Genomic DNA, 21,508 nt, shown 5'->3' with positions numbered 1-21,508 from the left:
TCAGTAAAACTCAAAAATCTGAAAACCAGGAAAAACATAGTTAAGGTACATGCCAGTTCACCCAGATCCACCTAGAAGTTTGAGGATAACAGCCAACTGCTGCTTCCAGTTACTCTGTTAGCTCAAGTAGTAGTGGACTACACTGTAGCTCTAAAGGGCCACACCCTGTGGATGATTCAAGATCAAGGCAATATGGTCCCATGTGGTGATTTTTTTAAACATTTGGACTATGAAGTTTGGGCACATCCGATGTCTCATGCACCCCTCCCTTGGCCCAAGCTGTCATAGCAGGTCCAGGCCCTACATTTGTTTAAAGGAAATAGATATGAGCTTGGGGTCACCAAGACTCAATAGAGTCAGGCAGTCCTGGGTCCCTGCTGGGCTGGGAGGCAACGGTGCAAAGAGGAACCAAACCTAGCTTCCCACTAGAACTGGATTCTCTATGCCTGACTGTCCACTAGCCTGCACCTCATGGAGCCATTTACAGAAGAGAGAGTAAAACACTTCCCTTCTGCTTTAATAACTATGGCAACGGAGCCTCAGGCCCACTCCCTCTGCAGGGACTGATGCATGAACCTGGCCATGCTCCAGCCTCTGCCAGCCCAGGGTGTGAACTGAGCAGTGGACGGCCAGGGCCAGCCCCAAGGAGCCTCCCTGCACCAGGGGGAGTCTGGTGCTATGGCAGCCCTGGAGAATAAGTCCAGAGATGGCTGGTGACAGAGGCCCCTGTCATGCAACAGGGGGCCCTTAACAAAGGGCCAGGCTGATCCCTCAGCAGGGCGAGGCCCAGTACCAGCATTTGGAGAGGGAGAAAGATCTGAACCCTCCCTGGGTTCCAATGCGAAGGAACAGACCATGAACACAGACCTATCTTCTGTTTCCTCCTGAGAAAGGCCAAGCAGCAATATCCTGCCCCCAAAGACGCTTCTTGCTGAGGCAAGGTGTGGCCAAACCTCAGGGGAGGAGCTGGGCTCTTCTCCTCTGGCTCTGCTGAAATGGCCACCTAGGCTCTGGCCAATCCCAGCTGCCTGCAGAGTACAAAGGGGGCAGGCTGAGGGAGGTGCCTTATGGGTCACTGGCAGAAGAACAGTATGGCTGGGGTGTGGTGGGGGCAGCTTCCTGGGGGAGTGGTGTGCTTCTGATTGCTGTATTGCCCCTTTGCCCTAGCAGCCCTGGGGGATCCTAGGGGGCTGGTTTGTGGCCAGAGAAGCCTGCAGTTCATGCTGCCTCCTGGCCAGGCTGGGGCAGGTTCACTGGCACTGACTGCTTGGGGTAAGTGAGGCCAGACCTGTGTGCCCCTCCCTGGTGTCTGGAGGGAGTCTAGGGTGTGGCTCCAGAGAGAGGGGAAGGGACTGGCTCTGTCCCAGGGATCCCTCAACCTGTCCAAGCCCTGTCCAGTAGCTGGCTGAGTCCTAGGGAGCCTGAGCAATGGCTGACCTGAGCTGGAGTTTAGGAGTCTGGGAGTGAGCCTGGCCTGGGTAGCCCCCTGCCAGCCAAGAGCCTGACCCCTCTGTGCAGAGGGGGCAGTAGCTTCTTAGATTACTCTTGTGCCCTCTTCCCCTGCACTGGCTGCTGATCTCCTTGTTCCTCCCTAGATACGGCTGGGAGGCTGCATGCTCTGCAGAATGACTCCAGTTGTGGGGTCTGGTTCTCCTGGGCTGCAGATGGCTCCAGGACAGTTGGTGCCTCCTATGCCAGCTGTTTTGTCTCTGAATGGGTGAGTGACCTTCTGGAACCTGCCTTTGTTTCTGGGCTTGCTGCTCTGCCAGGCCTGACATCTGTGGGTCTCTCTTCCCAGGATGGTGGTTACCTGATGGTGGTTGGCATTGAGGGGATAGCTACTGCTGAGGAAAAGGTTCTCAGGTGTCCCAGGAGCCTGCCAGGTGAGGGCCTAATGTCTTATGTTGAATTCCCTAGCCTGTGGCTGTGAATGATCTCATAGAGATGGGTGCTCTCCTCCAGTTAGACAGAGGGAGGCCTCGGTCTGCATCCATGGGGAAGGCCTGTGTCTCCCTCTTCTCCTCCCTGGGGTCAGGTGGCCACTGTGGGGTCAGTGACTGCCCTTCTCCTCAGGCAGAGGAAGACAATGCCCTTGGCAGAGAGCACACCCTCCTGCTTGGCTGCTCTTCTCACATAGGAGAGCCTGGCATTAATGGTCTTTGTATTGCATTGGTGCTTAAGGGCTCCAGGCAGGGCCTGGGGAATGGTGACAGGTGCTGGAGGCTCTTCTAGAGGCCATGCCTCCTTCACTACCCCATTGCTCAAACAGGTATGGATTAATTGGTTAGTCTTGGGGCTGAGAATGCACAGACGGAGTCTTTCCCCCCTACCGCCCTTGGTGCTGGATGGTTCAGACTGAAGCACCTCAGTAGAGTGTTTCTCAAAGGCCCCAGCCTAGCCAGGAGGGAGCATACTCTATAGCCTAGCGTCTTACCCCACCTAGTCTGTTCCTTCCTCTTGCTCTGAGTTCCATACTGCTTCCCATCTGTTTCACCCCAGCCCTGGATGCTCCAAGCCCCAGTGTCTGTGCTGCCATCCAGAACCAGGACAGGCTGCCCTGTGCCTCCCCACCCATCAAGACTGAGGAACAAGGTTGTTGCTACAACCCCAGTGATAGGGTGAAGCCTTGTTACTATGGCAATACAGGTGAGTTTCTGTGCACAGAATTATCCAGAGCTGACTGTAATGGTCCCACATGTGAGGGGCAGTGTCTGAGATGCCTGGCATCAAAGCAGAGTGGGGTTTCCACGTACCCAGTCCTGCAGACAGCTGGGTGCTGGGCTAGTTAGTGTGATATATCAAGGCCATGTGCAACACTTTCCATCCAGCTCAGTCTGAGGGCTGAGTGCTTCAGCCATGTCAATAACAGCCCCAGCCAATGGCCTGGAATCCACAGCACATGCCTCATGGCCATTGCAGCTCCACCATGAGCTGTATGCTGCCAGGGTGCCTGTGCTCTTTGGGGTGCCTGGAGGGGTGCAATAGAACATGGTGGGTTCTTAACCAGCTCCAGGGTCAGTTGCTGGTTTCCTCTCCAGTGTCCTGAGACTGGCTGGCCCAGGTGGTAGGGTGACCCTGACCTATCCCTGGCTCCCTTCCAGTGACAGCGCAGTGCACTCCAGACAGCCAGTTCTCCCTCAGTCTCTTGGGCTGTGACTCTGCCTCCCCTTGATCCTGGACTCAGTGCATCTGGCCAGTGGGTGCGGAGCTGGCTGTGTCCCTGTGGGGCAGAACAACGCCTTTGTCCTGTTCTGGTTCCCACTTTCTGCCTGTGGCACCACTTTCCAGGTAAGAGTTGAGCTGGGGGAGGCCAGGATGGGGTCACTAAGCTGGAATAGAAGAGGGTTTTGGTCAGAACAAGGTGCACTGGCAGGTCCCTTTCTGAGGTGGATGCAGCGACAAACCCTGCTGGACAAACAGTGGCTCCTCTGGGGCAAATCTCTGGCTTCCCCTAGTCTGAAGCCTGGCCCTGCAAGAATCAAAGCTAGAGGTCAGTGACTGCTCTTTCCTTGCAGATGGCTGGAGACCAGGGTGTGTATGAGAATTAGCTGATGGCATCCAGGGATGTGAGAACCTGGAGTCTGGGCTCCATCACCTGGGACAGCACTTTCAGGTAACTCCTGGGGCAGGTACCTCCATCCCTTCTGCTCTGCATCTCCAGAGCTGCCTCTGTCATGTGAGCCCTGCTCAGCTCATGGCAATGGCATGGCAGTGGTTCAGGGCCAGCTGTTCCTCCAGAAAGCTGTTGCATGGCAGGCAGGTGCCAGGCACTGCATAGTGATTCTCCCCAGAACCCTGGGTCCTATCTGTTCCTGACATCTAAGGGAGATGATTAAAAACACAGCAAGTCAATAGAAGGGTAATACTGGGGTGTCCTAGAATATCAGGCTTGGAAGGGACCTCAGGAGTTAACCTAGTCCAACCCCTTGCTCAAAGCAGGACCAATCTCCAGGCAGATTTTTGCCCCTATCCCTACATGGCCCCCTCAAGCATTGAACTCATAACTTGGGTTTAGCAGGCCAATGCTCAAACCACTGAGCTATCCCTCCCCCTCTTTGCTTATGGGCTTGGGCTTCTGGGCAGCTGGAATTCACAGGTTCTGACTGATTCCCACTTCTACCCCTCAACTGAGTCTCTGCAGTGCATGTCTGGCCGTGCCCCACTCAGGCTTGTTGGCTCTCTGCTAGGTTACACATCCGCTGCAGCTACTCTTTCAGTGGGAACTTCCTTCCCCTGAGTGTCCAGGTCTTCACTCTGCCTCCACCCTCTGCTGTGTCCCAGCCTGGGCCCCTGGTGCTGGAGCTATGCATTGCCACAGGTAGGAAAGCTCTGTGCAGGGTTCATGCAGATCTCTTGGAGCAGGATTTGGGTCTCAGTTGGAGGGGAGCTAAATACTGTGTGGGATGGGAGGGTTGGGGACATGAGATTCTAGCTTGGCAGTGGAGACATGGGACAAGGCTGTGACTGATCTATTCAGGCTGATCAATGATGTGTTTAGATTTAAACTAACCTCTCTCTCTCTCTCAGCTGGAAGTGACCTGTATATGTCCTCATGTATGGAAAGGCAGCCCTGCTCCTGCATTTGGGCTAGATCTAGCACAGTGGGAACACTGCCCCCTGAGCTGGGAGTCCAGGCCCCCCTGAACAGCCTGTGGATGTTGGCCCTGTATGATGCACTATGCTTCTCTACCTGCATCTCATGCTGACCTGCAGTGATCCCTCTGTGCTTATCTCTGTTCCAGAGCAGAGTTATGGCTCCTACTACACAGACAGAGATTACCCAGTGGTGAAAGTTCTGTGGGATCCCATCTATGTGGAGGTCCGGATCCTGCAGAGAATTGACCCAGATCTGGTTCTGGTCCTGCACCACCCCCAGCACCAACCCCCAACAGCAGCTGCAATGGCCTATCCTGGTGGATGGGTGAGTGACTGGGGGTCTGGGGAAAAGGGATCTCTATTTGGGCCTGGGGAGTGCAGGACACCATCTCTCAGCTGCTCCCCTTATTCCCAGGTGCCCATACACAGGAGATAATTACCGCACCCAGCTGGTGCCTATGGGAGCTGCCTCGGGACTGCCGTTCCCATCTCACCACCAGCGCTTCATCATCAGCACCTTCACCTTCGTGGCATCTGCCTCCCAGCGGGCACTCACAGGCCCAGTATGACCTCTCTTCTATTCCAGTAGGGCTGATCAGTCTCTGTGATCAGTACTCTCTAGCACTCTGCATGCTTGCACCATGTCTGTCACATTGGGCCTGCTCCACAAGTCTCTTCACCCTTCTGTGTTGCTAGTCTCCCTGCCTATCATCAGGGAATAGGTGTAGGGCAAACCTTAGGCTGACTAAGATTCTTCATCTTCCTGACCTCCATGATGCTCCTCACTGCCCAGCCCCTCCAGTGCTCTTACACTAACAGGCCACTCACCCCACAGGTTCAGGTCCTGAGTTCTTGGACCCTGAAATCGGGAGTGTAGCTTCACTCCCCTGTAAGCAACGGCAGGGGGCATGTCAAGGGCCTGTCCAACCTGAGCTGTGATCTCCAGCTCTGCACCCTCTCTCTCTCCTAGGTGTACCTGCACTGCAGCGCCTCAGTGTGCCGGCCCTCCAGGCTGGAGCCCTGCACCCTCTCCTGCTCTGCTGTAGCCCGTGAGTATCACCACAGCCCAAGCAAGGGCATGGCAAGAAGAGAGAGCAGGTGGGGTGGCTGCCAGGAGTCATGCTCATACCTGATCAGCCATGAGCATAAATCCATCCAGCTGGGTGACAACTAGGCTTCCTGCTCAACAAAGGGGAGTAGCTTCCAACTCACCCTGCTGCTTGCACAGCACAGTCACCTCTCTGAACAAACCAATGTGGAGTTCTCCACTCCATCTGGAATAGGGGCTCACTTCCCCTCTCCCTTCAGCAGTAGTGGCTGATAATGCAGCTCTCTTTCTCTGGCTTTGCCCTGAAGTGGCACTAGATGCTGAAGGGAGCTGGGCTGATGCTCTGCTACAGCAGATGCCCCACTGACTGGCTTTCCTCAGACATGGGGTGATGGAAGCATGGATGCTCCTTGGTTAACAGGACTTCCAGACTTGTCTGCTCTGTAGATAAACAGCTGTTGTCTATTGTAGGGGGCAGGAGAAGCTCTGAGCAGCACCTTCAAGATGGGCTTTCCCACGTCACCAGCCAGGGGTCTGTGCTTCTTCTCCAGGCCAGGCTGAAGAGGGAAGTGTTTCCAGAACTTGGTGAGTCCAGCCTAGTATCCTTTGTAAAAGCCTTACAGCTTAGCTGTGAGGGAGTTCCCTATGGCAGGGACCTCTTGTTCCAAGAGACCTTCCAGTCAAGGCCACCCTGGAGTGACCCTACAGTGGTAGGGCACCAAGCCGGTGTGAGGCTAGTTCAGTCATTGACCTGCCCATGGCCAGTTGTAAGGATAACCAGGGAATTCACTCCTATCTCCTTGACTACCTCTCCAACCTGGCTGGCTTGCTTGGATTTACAACCCTATGGCATCGGCTAGTAGTAATATTTAATTTCTGATCCTCATCCTGCTGTGGCCAAATGGACTTGGAGGGAAGGCAGCCTCTAAACCCATCACTGGGCATTCATCCTTCTGACTCTCCTAGCCTGAATAACTGCTCTAGAGGCATCCCAGTTAGAAGCCTGTGGGAAATGCCCAACCCTGTGTTCTGAGCACACTGGTGTCACATTGCCACCAGAGAAGGCTGGGGCCCATGACAGCATGGCCTAGAGAGGCAGGACAGTAGCAGCTCTGCATGCCCCCACAGACTCTTCTACTGGAGGAACCACTGGCTGCACTAACACTTCCAATCTGCAGTGAACACTTCCAATCTGTTGTCAAGGAGCTAAGACAATAACCTACTCTCAGTTCTCAAGCTGGGAAGGACTCTGGATTTATGAGAGAGAGAACTGGTCTCGGTACAGCATAGTGCTGGTAACTACTGTATAATAGGTGGAGTCTGACTGGGAAAGCTGGAGGAGGAAATGATGGTTGGACAAATAGTGGAGCAGGATGGGAGTCTGATCAGGACTCTAAAGGGACTTGCTTGCTCTTTCTACAAGGTCACAAAGGAACAGTGGAGCAGCCTGGATCTTGACCTTAGCTGGCGTGATGCTGATGGGGACGTTGTGTGTGACACTCATGGCAGTCATGTGGGGGAGATAGAGAAATGCAGCCTGTGAGATCAGTATGATACAATAAACACTATTGCAAGCATGCTTCCTTTGGGCTTCCTGGGCTGGGGCTGTGTGGCCAGGGACAGCTCCAGGCCCTAGCACTCCAAGCACATGCTTGGGGCGGCATGCCACGGGGGGGCACTCTGCCGGTCGCCGGCAGGGCGGCAGGCAGCTCCAGTGGACCTCCTGCAGGCGTGCCTGCAGAGGGTCCGCTGGTCCCACGGCTCCGGTGGACCTCCCGCAGGCACACCTGCAGGAGGTCCACCAAAGCTGGGGGACCAGTGGACCCTCCGCAGGTGTGCCTGCGGGAGGTCCACCGGAGCAGCCTGCCACCCTCCTGGTGACAGGCAGAGCACCCCCCGTGGCATGCCACTGTGCTTGGGGCAGCAAAATGTCCAGAGCTGTCCCTGTGTGTGGCCTGGCCCTGGGGGAAGCAGGGGAAACCACTTCTGGGCTTGGTACAAGCAGAGTGATGGTACTAGAATGCAGAGTCCATCTATGTCCCCTGGCCAGAGCTACCATCCTGTCCATTTACCACCTGCATCTCTAGTGGGTGCTAGCTGGGAGCAGGACACTAGCTTTCCTCACCAGCTGTCTTGCTAGTCAGTATTTAGTGCTTCTCTTTAGCTGCGCCCTCTGAGCACGCAGGCATATGTGACCTGGGTGTCTCAAGCCAAACAGCAGCTGAGCACCAATAGACTCAAGACTGCTGAGGAGGGGAAAAGCCCTCTAACTGCTCAGCTGACTGATCTTAGTAATAGGAAGAGTACTGCTGCTCGTGTCTTTTTGCTGCAGCAGGGTAGCATATAAGAACAGCCATACAGAGTCAGACCAGAGGTTCATCTAGTCCAGTATCCTGTCTTCCAACAGGGGCCAATGCCAGGTGCCCCAGAGAGAATGAAAAAAACAGGTAATCATCAAGTTATCCGTCCCCTGTCACTCATTCCCAGCTTCTAGCAAACGGGCGAGGGACCACTCTTGCCCATTCTGGTTATTAGCCACTGATGGCTAATAACCATGAACGTATCTAGTTGTGTTTGGAGGGGGATTTTTTTATTTTATTTTTTTTTTTTGAACCATGTTAGTCTTGGCCTTCACAACATCCCCCTGGCAAAGAGTTCCACAAGTTGACTGTACTGTGTGAAGAAATACTTCCTTTTGGTTTTAAACCTGCTGCCAATTAATTTCATTTCGTGACTACTAGTTCTTGTGTTATAAGAAGGAGTAAATAACATTTCCTTATTCCCTTTCTCCATACCAGTCATGATTTTATAGACATCATATTCTCACCCTTAGCAGTCTGTTGTTTTGTTTTTTTTCCAAGCTGTAAAAGCCCAGTCTTACTATTGTCTCCTCACCTGGAAGCTGTTCCATACCCCTAATCATTTTTGTTGTCTTTCTCTGCACCTTTTTCAAATTCCTATCTTCTTTGAGATAGGGCAACAATATCTGTGCATCTTCTTCATAGAAGAGGAGGTAATCTAGCTCAAAGCAGGACCAATACCAACTCAATCATCCCAGCCAGGGCTTTGTCAAGCTAGGCCTCAAACCTCTAAAGATGGAGATTCCACCACCTCACTAAGTAACTGTAATAACCTTAGTCCCAGATTTGGACCTTAGCGTCCAAAATATGGGGGTTAGCATGAAAACCTCCAAGCTTAGTTACCAGCTTGGACCTGGTACCTGCTGCCACCACCCAAAAAATTAGAGTGTTTTGGGGCACTCTGGTCCCTCTGAAAAACCTTCCCTGGGGACCCCAAGACCCAAATCCCTTGAGTCTCACAACCAAGGGAAATAATCCTTTTTCCCTTCCCCCCTCCAGGTGCTCCTGGAGAGATACACAGACACAAGCTCTGTGAAACTACACAGAGGGACTCCCCCTCTCTGTTCCCAATCCTGGAAACAAAAAGTACTTTCCTATTCCCCCCAGAGGGAATGCAAAAATCAGGCTAGCAATCCAACACACAGATCTCCCCGATTCCTTCCTCCCACCAATTCCCTGGTGAGTACAGACTCAATTTCCCTGAAGTAAAGAAAAACTCCAACAGGTCTTAAAAGAAAGCTTTATATAAAAAGAAAGAAAAATAAGTACAAATGTTCTCTCTGTATTAAGATGATACAACACAGGGTCAATTGCTTAAAAGAATATTGAATAAACAGCCTTATTCAAAAAGAATACAAATCAAAGCACTCCAGCACTTATATTCATGCAAATACCAAAGAAAAGAAACCATATAACTTACTATCTGATCTCTTTGTCCTTACACTTGGAAACAGAAGACTAGAAAAAAGAAACTACTTCTCCAAAGCTCAGAGAAAGCAGGCAGGCAGAAAACAAAGACAAAGACACTCAATTCCCTCCACCCAAAGTTGAAAAAATCCGGTTTCCTGATTGGTCCTCTGGTCAGGTGCTTCAGGTGAAAGAGACATTAACCCTTAGCTATCTGTTTATGACACGCCCCCCAAATTGCAGACAGTGGGGAAGCTCACTGGCGGCGATTTCCTTCTAGAACTTGAAAATAAACAGATTAATACAACACATAGGCCTTTACATATACTCCTAAGTATATAACTAACAGACTTCTACATTTTAAGAACACTTTTTTTAACTACTGAATTCTGGGAAACTCTCACGGGAGAGTGCATCAGCTACTTTGTTAGAAGCTCCTGTGATGTGTTGAATTTCAAAATCAAAATCTTGGAGAGCTAAACTCCAACGAAGAAGTTTCTTGTTGTTCCCCTTGGCAGTATGAAGCCACTTTAGTGCAGCATGGTCAGTTTGTAGTTGGAACCGCCGTCCCCAAACATATGGGCGTAGCTTTTCCAGGGCGTACACAATGCCATAGCATTCCTTTTTACTGACTGACCAGTGACTTTCCCTCTCAGACAGTTTCTTGCTGAGAAACACGACAGGATGGAAGTTGTGATCTGTTGCTTCCTGCATGAGCACCGCTCCTATACCACGCTCAGATGCATCTGTGGTTACTAGGAATGGCTTGTCAAAATCCGGGGCCCTGAGCACGGGGTCAGACATGAGCATCGCCTTAAGCTGGGTAAAGGCCTTTTGACACTCATTAGTCCACTTAACGGCATTTGGCTGGGTCTTTTTGGTTAGGTCGGTCAATGGGGCAGCGATTTGGCTGTAGTGTGGTACAAATCGCCTGTAGTATCCGGCCAAGCCTAAGAAGGATTGGACCTGCTTCTTGGACCGTGGGACAGGCCACTTTTGGATAGCATCCACCTTGGCCTGTAGGGGGTTAATGGTTCCTCGACCCACCTGGTGCCCCAGGTAAGTCACTCTGTTTTGGCCTATTTGACACTTTTTGGCCTTAACAGTTAGTCCTGCCTGCCTGATGCGCTCAAAGACCTTTTCCAGGTGTAGTAGGTGTTCGGGCCAGGAGTCTGAAAAAATGGCCACATCATCGAGGTAGGCAACTGCAAATTCTCCCAGTCCAGCTAGTAGACCATCTACCAGCCTCTGGAAGGTGGCGGGTGCATTTCGAAGGCCGAAAGGAAGGACATTGAATTCATACACCCCCGCATGGGTGACGAATGCTGACCTCTCCTTGGCAGGTTCATCTAGCGGTACTTGCCAGTACCCCTTGGTTAAGTCTATTGTAGAGATGAACTGGGCACGTCCCAACTTTTCCAATAGCTCATCGGTGCGTGGCATTGGATAGTTGTCCGGACGAGTTACCGCATTTAGCTTACGGTAGTCCACGCAAAAGCGTATTTCCCCATCTGGTTTGGGTACCAGAACCACTGGAGATGCCCATGCACTGGTAGATGGGCGGATTATACCCATCTGTAGCATGTTCTGGATCTCCCGTTCTATAGCAGCTTGGGCATGAGGAGACACTCGGTAGGGTGGGGTTCTGATTGGGTGAGCATTACCTGTATTAATGGAGTGGTATGCCCATTCAGTCCGTCCTGGGGTGGCTGAGAACAATGGGGCGAAGCTAGTGCACAGCTCCTTGATTTGTTGCCGCTGCAGACGTTCCAGGGTGGTTGAGAGGTTCACCTCTTCCACGCCACCGTCTTTTTTCCCGTCATAGTAGACACCGTCAGGCCACTCAGCATCATCTCCCTGGACTGTAAACTGACAAACCTGTAAATCTCTGGAATAGAAAGGCTTGAGAGAATTAACATGGTACACTTTAGGCTTTAGTGAGGAATTGGGAAATGCTATGAGGTAGTTTACAGCTCCCAGGCGCTCTTGGACCGTGAATGGCCCTTCCCATGATGCTTCCATCTTATGGGCCTGTTGCGCCTTCAAGACCATAACCTGGTCTCCTACCTTGAAGGACCGATCTCTGGCATGTCTGTCATACCAGGCCTTTTGCTCTTCCTGAGCATCCTTTAGATTCTCTCTAGCAAGGGCTAAAGAGTGTCGGAGGGTGCTTTGTAGGTTGCTTACAAAGTCCAGAATGTTAGTTCCTGGAGAAGGCGTAAACCCCTCCCATTGCTGCTTCACCAACTGTAATGGCCCCTTAACCTCGTGACCATACACAAGTTCAAATGGTGAAAACCCTAAACTGGGATGTGGTACAGCCCTGTAGGCAAACAGCAACTGCTGCAACACTAGGTCCCAATTATTGGAGAATTCGTTGATGAATTTTCGTATCATGGCCCCCAAAGTTCCATTGAACCTTTCCACCAGGCCATTGGTTTGATAGTGGTATGGGGTGGCAACCAAGTGATTCACCCCATGAGTTTCCCACAGTTTTTCCATGGTCCCTGCCAGGAAATTAGACCCTGAATCTGTAAGGATGTCGCAGGGCCAACCTACCCTGGCAAAGATGTCTGTTAGGGCCAGGCACACAGTGTTAGCCCTGGTGTTGCCTAGAGCGACTGCTTCTGGCCATCGGGTAGCAAAGTCCACTAAAGTCAGTACGTACTGCTTTCCTCTGGGCGTCTTTTTTGGGAAAGGGCCCAGAATATCCACAGCTACTCGCTGAAATGGGACCTCAATTATGGGGAGTGGCTGGAGAGGGGCCTTGACCTGGTCTTGAGGCTTACCCACTCTTTGGCATACCTCACAAGACCGGACATACTTGGCAACGTCCTTGCCCATCCCCTCCCAGTGGAAGGACTTCCCCAACCGGTCCTTGGTTCGGTTCACCCCAGCATGGCCACTGGGATGATCATGGGCTAAGCTTAAGAGCTTCCCCCGGTACTTAGTTGGAACCACCAACTGTTTTTGCGGCTGCCATTCTTCCCGGTGTCCACCAGAAAGAATTTCCTTGTATAAAAGTCCTTGGTCTATAACAAACCGGGATCGATTAGAAGAGCTGAGAGGCGGTGGGGTGCTCCGTGCCGCCGCCCAAGCTTTCTGAAGGCTGTCATCCGCTTCCTGCTCAGTCTGGAACTGTTCCCTTGAGTCTGGGGTCACCAGTTCTTCCTCAGACTGTGGACTTGGGCTTGGTCCCTCTGGAAGCGATGTAGGTGATGGGGTTGTTTCTGTTGCTGGTGAACCGCTCTCCGCTGGTGCACCTGAGGGTATTTCAGGCTCTGGCTGAGCCTTTTGGGTATGGCTGTCTGTTGCTTCTGCCAGTTTTGGCTCGCTGGCGCCCTCTGGCGTTGAGTTTGAAGATGTAGTTGCACTTGCTGGTGCTGGTTGCTGTTCCAGTTCCGGGCCCGGGACTGGAGATGCTGTGGCTGTTTCAGTGGTAGGCATGGAATCCGGGTCCACTACCTCTGTCTGGGTCTCTGGTAACACAGACGGGGCCTCTGTGGACGGTTCAGGAACAGGAATGGGTCTGGAAGCTTGCCTGGTTTGGCTACGTGTAACCATTCCCACTCTCTTGGCCCGCCTCACCTGGTTGGCCAAGTCTTCCCCCAGTAGCATGGGGATAGGATAATTGTCATAGACTGCAAAAGTCCACATTCCTGACCAGCCTTTGTACTGGACAGGCAGTTGAGCTGTAGGCAAGTCTACAGCTTGTGACATGAAGGGGTAAATTGTAACTTTGGCCTTTGGGTTGATGAATTTGGGGTCAACGAAGGATTGGTGGATAGCTGACACTTGTGCCCCCGTGTCTCTCCACGCAGTAACCTTTCCGCCCACTCTCAAATTTTCCCTTCGCTCCAAGGGTATTTGAGAGGCATCCGGGCCTGGGGATCTTTGGTGTGATCGTGGTGTAATGAATTGCACTCGCATGGTGTTCTTGGGACACTTGGCCTTGATATGTCCCAGTTCATTACACTTAAAGCATCTTCCATCTGATGGGTCACTGGGCCGAGGTGAGTTACTGGAGACTGGTGAGGTTGAAGGGTAGGGTATCTGTGGCTTTACTTGGGTGGTATGTGGGGTCTTTGGCTGTCCTCGGTTGTAGGGTTTATGGTCTGTGTGCCCCCTGGGGTAATCGTTCCCCTTGACAGTAGCTTTCTTGCTTTCTGCCAGTTCCATCCATTTGGCTCCAATCTCCCCCGCCTCAGCGATATTCTTGGGGTTTCCATCTTGTATGTACCGTGTGATGTTTTCAGGAACACCATCCAAGAACTGCTCCATTTGTATGAGGAGGTTCAGTTCTTCCAAGGTTTGAATGTTGTTTCCTGTTAGCCAGGCCTCATAGTTTTTTGCAATGTAGTAGGCGTGTTTGGGAAATGACACCTCTGGTTTCCACTTTTGGGTTCTGAAGCGCCGATGGGCATGATCTGGGGTTATCCCCATCCTGTATCTGGCCTTGGTTTGAAAAAGTTTATAGTCATTCATTTGCTGCTTAGGCATTTCAGCTGCCACCTCTGCTAAAGGTCCACTGAGGTGTGGCCTTAATTCTACCATGTACTGGTCTTCGGGGATGCTGTACCCAAGACAGGCTCTTTCAAAGTTTTCCAAGAAGGCCTCGGTGTCATCACCTGCCTTGTAGGTGGGAAATTTCCTGTGCTGTGGAGCAATATTTGGCGCCGGGTTGTTAGGGTTGGCTGGCACATGCAGCCCAGCTTTTGCCATCTCCAGTTCATGTTTTCTCTGTTTTTCCTTCTCTTCATTCTCTTTGTTGTTTTTCCATTTCTTTTTGGTGTTTTTCCATGTCTCGGCGGTGGGCCGCCTCCTCTTCTTCTTGCTTCCTTCTGTGGGCCAACTCATCTTCTGCTTGTTTCCTTCGGTAGGCCATCTCTTCTTCTTCTAGTTTTCTTTTGTGTGCTGCTTTTTTGGCTGCCTCTTTGGCTGCCTGTTCTCTTTGGTAGGCTGCCTCTTTGGCTGCCTGTTCTCTTTCTTTCATCTCCATCTCTTTTTGTTTTATTTTCAGTTGTCGCCTGTGTTCAGCTTTTTGACTTGTTCTTCCGCGTCAATTTTTGCCTTAGAAGTCATGGTTCCTGTTTTCTTGTGTTGGGGTGCCCTCCGGTGTTTATCTTCTGAACTTCAGGTTCTCTGTTGCCTCCTGAAGTCTGCCTAGCAACAGTGCCTTTAGCTAATTTTCCTTTTCTCTCTCTAGCTAATGTTCAATGAAGGGAAACCAGAAAAACCACTTTATTTGCATGCCTATAAGTGCTGGTACTTGCCTCCTAATGGGAGGGCTATTGCATGACAAAAGACCCTTAACATGCAAGCCACAAACTGCGAGAGAGAGCAGAAAAAAAAATTCTCTCTGGTTCCCTTTTAAAACCAACTGCTTCTCTCTGCTAAAAAGCCCTTAGCAGAGAAAAGAAAAATATAATATTTCTACTGGCTTCTGGATTCTGTCTATCTCCCACCAGCTGCCACTCATGTAATAACCTTAGTCCCAGATTTGGACCTTAGCGTCCAAAATATGGGGGTTAGCATGAAAACCTCCAAGCTTAGTTACCAGCTTGGACCTGGTACCTGCTGCCACCACCCAAAAAATTAGAGTGTTTTGGGGCACTCTGGTCCCTCTGAAAAACCTTCCCTGGGGACCCCAAGACCCAAATCCCTTGAGTCTCACAACAAAGGGAAATAATCCTTTTTCCCTTCCCCCCTCCAGGTGCTCCTGGAGAGATACACAGACACAAGCTCTGTGAAACTACACAGAGGGACTCCCCCTCTCTGTTCCCAATCCTGGAAACAAAAAGTACTTTCCTATTCCCCCCAGAGGGAATGCAAAAATCAGGCTAGCAATCCAACACACAGATCTCCCCGATTCCTTCCTCCCACCAATTCCCTGGTGAGTACAGACTCAATTTCCCTGAAGTAAAGAAAAACTCCAACAGGTCTTAAAAGAAAGCTTTATATAAAAAGAAAGAAAAATAAGTACAAATGTTCTCTCTGTATTAAGATGATACAACACAGGGTCAATTGCTTAAAAGAATATTGAATAAACAGCCTTATTCAAAAAGAATACAAATCAAAGCACTCCAGCACTTATATTCATGCAAATACCAAAGAAAAGAAACCATATAACTTACTATCTGATCTCTTTGTCCTTACACTTGGAAACAGAAGACTAGAAAAAAGAAACTACTTCTCCAAAGCTCAGAGAAAGCAGGCAGGCAGAAAACAAAGACAAAGACACTCAATTCCCTCCACCCAAAGTTGAAAAAATCCGGTTTCCTGATTGGTCCTCTGGTCAGGTGCTTCAGGTGAAAGAGACATTAACCCTTAGCTATCTGTTTATGACAGTAACCCATTCCAGTGCTTCACCACCTCCACCATCCCAGTGAAATAGTTTTCTTCTAATATCCAACCTAGACCTCCCCACTGCAACTTGAGACCATTGCTCCTAGTTCTGTCATCTGCCACCACTGAGAAGAGCTGAGCTCCATCTTTTTTGGAACCACCCCCTTCAGGTAATTGAAGGCTGCTATCAAATGCCCCCTCACTCTTCTCTTCTGTAGACTAAAGTCCAGTTCCCTCAGCCTCTCAATGTAAGGACAGGACAAACCCACAGGGCCCATATATTCTGTCTTTCTCCCTCCCACATCTATAGAACATCTGTTTCAAATGAAGTCTCTCTAAGGCAGGAGGAGATCAAGGTATGCAATACAAGCCCTTCCCAGCTGCCTCTGGAGGGAGGGGGGATAGAGAGGCAGGGTGGTGCTAGTGGAGATTGCATCCAGTGATTATTCTGAGGGATTTGCTTTGTCTTTCTCTATTTTCCTCCTCCTTATCTTTTTTTTGTGGTGTAATTTGTCTTCCAGGAAACTTGAGCTGATCAACAGAATATCCAATCTCTCTCTGGCACTTGTTCTGATTGGCTGAAGGACTTGGGAAATCTTTAAGTAGATCTCTTCTTAGGCAATCCTGTGGCTACATTTCACCACCCCCTTTTTAGCTCTCAGTTTAGGGATTTAGGAGGATGCAGCTCCACATTCACTGGGAGCAAAATAACTCCCCTCCCTAATTCTGTCATTGGCACTGGGCAATCAAAACAGTGTTTTTAAAATTCTCTTTATATGGGTCCTGCTGTTTGCCCTCTGTGTATACACAGTTAAAGTGCCAGCAGATGGCACTCAAGACTAAGTAGCACAGCTTCTCCTTTAATAGGACCGCTGAAACTTGTTGCACGCTTCAAGGCAGAGCTGTGAAAATTAGGTTTGGGGTATTTTGGTTCAGTGTCCGAATGGAAGAATCAGGGCAGGTGGGCTGAACCATAGTGAGAATTTTTCACCAAAACGAAGTAAAATTCTGTTCTAGGTTCAGCAGTGTTTTGTTTAACTGGAAATGGAATCCCTTTAGCTGTTGAGGCTTCTTACCTTTTGCGGGAGGGGGCACTTAGTTCAAAGTGAAATGTCATTTTAAAATGCTGTAACCTAACCCTTGTACTACTTGGAATTGCTTTTTTTTCTGGCTACCCTCACTTGAGGAATTCAGCTTGAAGTTGCAAGATATTTCAGTCAACCTAGACATGCAATTGGGGGTGGGGGGGGGGGGAGATTTGTCCAGCTTTGCAGCTGAGAGCTGCTAGAGGAAGCTATTCACAGTGGCTCTATGTGTGGGATGAAAGTAGGATCTGCCCTGCAGTGAAGGGCAGATGCATATACACAAAGCCTAGGGCCAAGGCCACCCCTGGCAGAAGTACAGGGACAGCTCAGTGCTGCAGCCATCTTTCAGCAGCAAAGGAACAGCTATCCTCGAGGGATGCCCACGTGAGCTCCTAGCAGGGGCATTCCTCTATCTGCATGCTCTGCTTATTTTGTGTGCCCCCAACTATGAGCATTGCTAAACAGAGGTTGGGTTACACAGAAAGAGGGGAGTAACTGAGTAGCTAGCTTCAAAAACAGACTTCAACGAGAAACTGCAGAACTGGATTTAATTTACAGACTGGACACCATCAAATTAGGCCAGAATAAAGATTGGGAGTGTCTGGATCACTACAAAAAGTACTGATACTCACACCTTCTTGTCAGCTATTAGGAATGGTTGACATCCATCTTGATTGAATTGGCTTCCTTAGCACTGACACCCCCCCACACACACACATACACACTTGATAAGGCAACTCCCACCTTTTCATGTGCTGTAATAATACTGCTTACTGTATGTTCCACTCCATGCATCTGAGGAAGTGGGTTTTAGCCCACGAAAGCTTATGCCCAAATAAATGTTAATCTCTAAGGTGCAACAAGGCCTCTTTGTTGTTTTTGCTGACTATCTAGCTGTGTTCCTGCTCCCCTGTAAGCATCCCTGCTAGTGCCCTCCCCGTCCAGACATCTGCTACCCTGCCCTTGCTCGTTTCAGAAACGGCTGTGCTCCTGCTGATGCCAACGTGCTCACTGCTGAAAATCCAGCATGGGTGGGCATCCAGAATCAGTAGCATTGCTGCAAAGTCGGGGTGTAGCTTCCCTGTGCAAATCTGTGCTGTAGGGTGTGGTTTGTGAAGTGCTGGGGGTACTCTGGCTGAAAGGTGCTACCCATGTGCAAGTTTACTCTAATCTGTCCTTCCGTCACCAGTTCCTGGGCCACTGGCTCTTTCTCAATCACTTTGAGTGTCTCTTTAAAGGCCTGCACCTGAGGTGTGGTGCAGGTACCTAAGCACAGGCCTGGAAGCCAGGAACCCCTACAGTGTAATAGTGGCTGTGATAGTGATTTTTCCCTACAGCTCTGGGCAAGTCACTTTGTTGCTCTCTACCTCATTTGAACACTACAAAATGGGGAGGATAATCCTGAGCTCACTCCCAGGTACTGGGGATGATCCATGAGGGAATGGGTGGAGTGCTATAAAACACAATGCATGATGCTGCTGACACCATGGGATTGTGTTGGGTTACAGGGAGATCCCATAGCCAACAGCTCTCTAGCTAAGTAATGATCTGCACAGAGACTTTCAGGGGCTGAAAAAACTTAATAGTGGCTGTAGAACAGCTTCCCTAAAGAATGAACAATGAGCCCAGCATTTCTCCAAGATCTAACTGCCTACACACTCAGTCCAGCAGAATTTGTAAACCCTGCCGGAACAGTTCCAATAGGTGACTGGATAAATTATACTTCGTAAGCTGTGTTATTCTCTCTGAGTTCACTTCTTCCCTTCCCACTTGCCACCCATGCTGTGCTGGGACTTGTTCTCCCAGGGAGCTCTTCTCAAGGATGCTGGAGGGAGGTGTGGATGCCTGACACTGAGCAGGATCCCACTAGAACACGTCTGGTCAGGCTGGAGTTAGAAACACCTCAATTCCCCCATGTCAGCCCAGCAGCCTTGAGATGGCATAGCAGGATGTGTGGCTTGGTGTCAGCCAGGGCCGCTGCTACAGCCAGCGCTCAGTGAAGCATCTCTAGGGCTGGGGAAGGCCCCTTTCTCTTCCTCTGTACCAGCCTCTTTCTCTCCTCCCCTCACTTCCACCTCTCCCCCCGACTCCAGCTGGGACGGGGGTAGGGTATTGCTTTACCAGAGTGGAAAAGAGAATCCAAGTACAATTGCATAAGAGCATAACCTGTGAAATAGACCTGTCATTAATTTCATGCTCCTTCCTCCGGTGCCCAACTGGGGCAGGTGGCAGCTTCATGGGCACCACCCTGGCAGTTAGCCGGAATCCGGATGTCCTGGAGACTGTGACTCACTGCGTGGAGGATGTGCTGGTGCTGCAGGTGCAAATGCAATGATGGCCAAAATCGCCTTTGCAAGTTGACCCCCTGTGAGACCCAACTCACCCCAAGGGGCTTCAGCCAATGCTCCCCCACAGCTCTGAGCACCATCACCGGGCTGTCAGGGGAAAGGCCGCTCCAATCTCAGAGCGGAGAGAGAACCGGGGGTTGGGACGGGGCTGGTGGAAATGTGCTCAGGCACCATCCCTGGAAGCAGATTGCCCCATAACTGGGCTCTACAGGGGGTCTTGCCCCTTCCTCTAGAACAGCTGGCACTGGTCACTCGTGGTGGCAGGACACTGGATGAGCTGGACCCTGGCTCCGATCCACCCAGGGAGCTCCTGTGCTCCTAGTCACTTGGAGCCCCCTTCTGCTTACCCCTTCCTGGAATTGTGTTTAGCCCCCTTGAAATCTATGGGCCCACATGGAGGGACGTGCTGCTCAGCCAGACAGCAGGGGCAGACCCCGTTCTAAGAGATAGTCTGGGTGTGTGTGGGGCTGCTCCCTGCCCCGCCTGGCCACCAGCTGGGGGGGCCGATCTCCGCCCCCTGAGCATCTTCACAGAGCTCCAGGACCCTGCCCTAGAGCAGTCAATGCAATGCTGGTTCCCAGCGAAGGCCAAAGGCGGCTGCTGGGGGTTGCCCAGCACGCTGGGCCCTTGTCAGCATCCTGATGTGCGTGCTGGGGGTAGAAAGACACCGGACAGAGGGACAGAGCCAGGCTCTACAATGAGCGCACTGTTCCCTTTTGGATTCATGGGCCCAAGTCAAAAGACAGCAGGGCTGGGCAAAGCGGCCAAGGGTGGGTTGTGAGGTCATCCTTAATGAGAGCAGAAATGCAGTGTCAACAATGCCACCCATTGTAGAGCTGTGCTTGCCCACCTTGGCTGGATTATTTCTGCTCCCAGAATGGGGCTGGGAGCGGGGCCAGTGAGGGCGGGAGGCTTGGAAGTGAGTCAGGCATCGGGGACTGGAATGAGCCAGGGGAAAGCAGAGAGATAAAGGTCCTTTCTGATAACCTGCCTGTTAGTGCTGCACATTATAGGTGCTGATAAGATAACAGGGTAGATCGTGGGGACTTTTGCCACATCAGGCACATTGGCTAGGGACAGCCTGGCACCTGGGTCAGAGCTACTCCCCCAGGGCCCTGCAAGGTGAGACTGATGATTTCATCTGCTCTAAGTCATCCCTTATCTAGCTGCAAACCTGGCAGCTCTCCGCCAGAGAACTGTAGAGCCTTGGGCTGCATCCCAAGCCAGTCTATGGCCTTGGGATCCTGCAGAGGAGTGGGCAGGCTGGGGGAGATGGGAACCAGCTCCTTCCCCTGCACCAGCTCTGCAAAACCCCTCACAGGCAGCATCTGCTCAGGGAGCTTCCACTAAGGGTGGTCCCTGGGACAGCATCTGCAGAGGAAGCCATGGTAACACAACTCCCGTGTAGCCACCCTACCAGAGAGATGCTGGCTCATGGGAGCCCAGTGGCTCTGTGGGACCCAGGGCATTAATAGGGCAGCTGTTTGTTCAGTCTAGTGAGGAAGCACATGTGATATGGGAGAGAGCGGCAGGAGCCGTGTTGCCAACTCCTGCAATTTGATAGGAAATCTCATGATATTTGGTGTTTCTCTTAAAGCCCCAGCCCCTGGAGTCAGGAGATCCGGGAGAATCTCAGCTCTCATTAAAAAGTCAGTTTCTAGCTCTCGTGGCTGCAGATAAAATCTGGAAAATGGGACCCAAGTCCACCCCAAAGACTCAAAACCCAGAAAGCCCATGAAAAGCCCCCAGCATTGTATTGTGTTTAATAAGCTCATGATTTTGTGGGATCTGGCTCATGATGTGTGAATGGCTGGGTTGGCCATACTAGTGGATGTGCATCTATGTCCATGGAGATACATCCATGGTGAGTGCATAGGTATCTATTGCTCATGGAATGGACAGTTTATTGAGTGACAGTATTGAATAGTGCATGAAACATCAGACAGGGAGCCAGGAACTTCTGGGGTCTGAGGCCAGTTCTGCCACTGTGCAGCCTCGGGCAAATCACTTTAACCTCTCTGTGCCTCAGTTTCCCCACCTTCTAGGCTATATACAGTGCATAACTGTGCAAAGAAATCAACCCCTAAAAACCAGATAGCCAATAAACTCTAAACTGCCTGTAAGTGGCAATGGTGAGAGGAGCAAAGGGCATTAAAATGCCGTGGAAATGGCTGGGCATAGCATGGATAGATAGGATAGAACAGAAGGCATTTCCTTCTTATTTTTACCTTAAAAATACCAGAAAGGTCAAGTCTGATCTCCTTGCTTTTCCTGGAGGACTTCTGAGAGTTTTTAGATGTTTGTTGTGAGTGCTGACAC

The 21,508-nt window shown here is 50.9% G+C and overlaps 1 pseudogene; it reads left to right on the top strand.

The window, feature by feature from the left end:
- Nucleotides 1-706: 706 nt before the first annotated feature.
- Nucleotides 707-19,176, top strand: LOC127053876 (zona pellucida sperm-binding protein 4-like; annotated as a pseudogene).
- The last annotated feature ends 2,332 nt before the right edge of the window (nucleotides 19,177-21,508 follow it).

This window comes from Gopherus flavomarginatus, chromosome 6, assembly GCF_025201925.1.
Source record: "Gopherus flavomarginatus isolate rGopFla2 chromosome 6, rGopFla2.mat.asm, whole genome shotgun sequence".
NCBI lineage: Eukaryota > Metazoa > Chordata > Testudines > Testudinidae > Gopherus > Gopherus flavomarginatus.
Note: the sequence above shows the minus strand (reverse complement) of the source record. Positions and strands in the feature narration are given on the sequence as shown.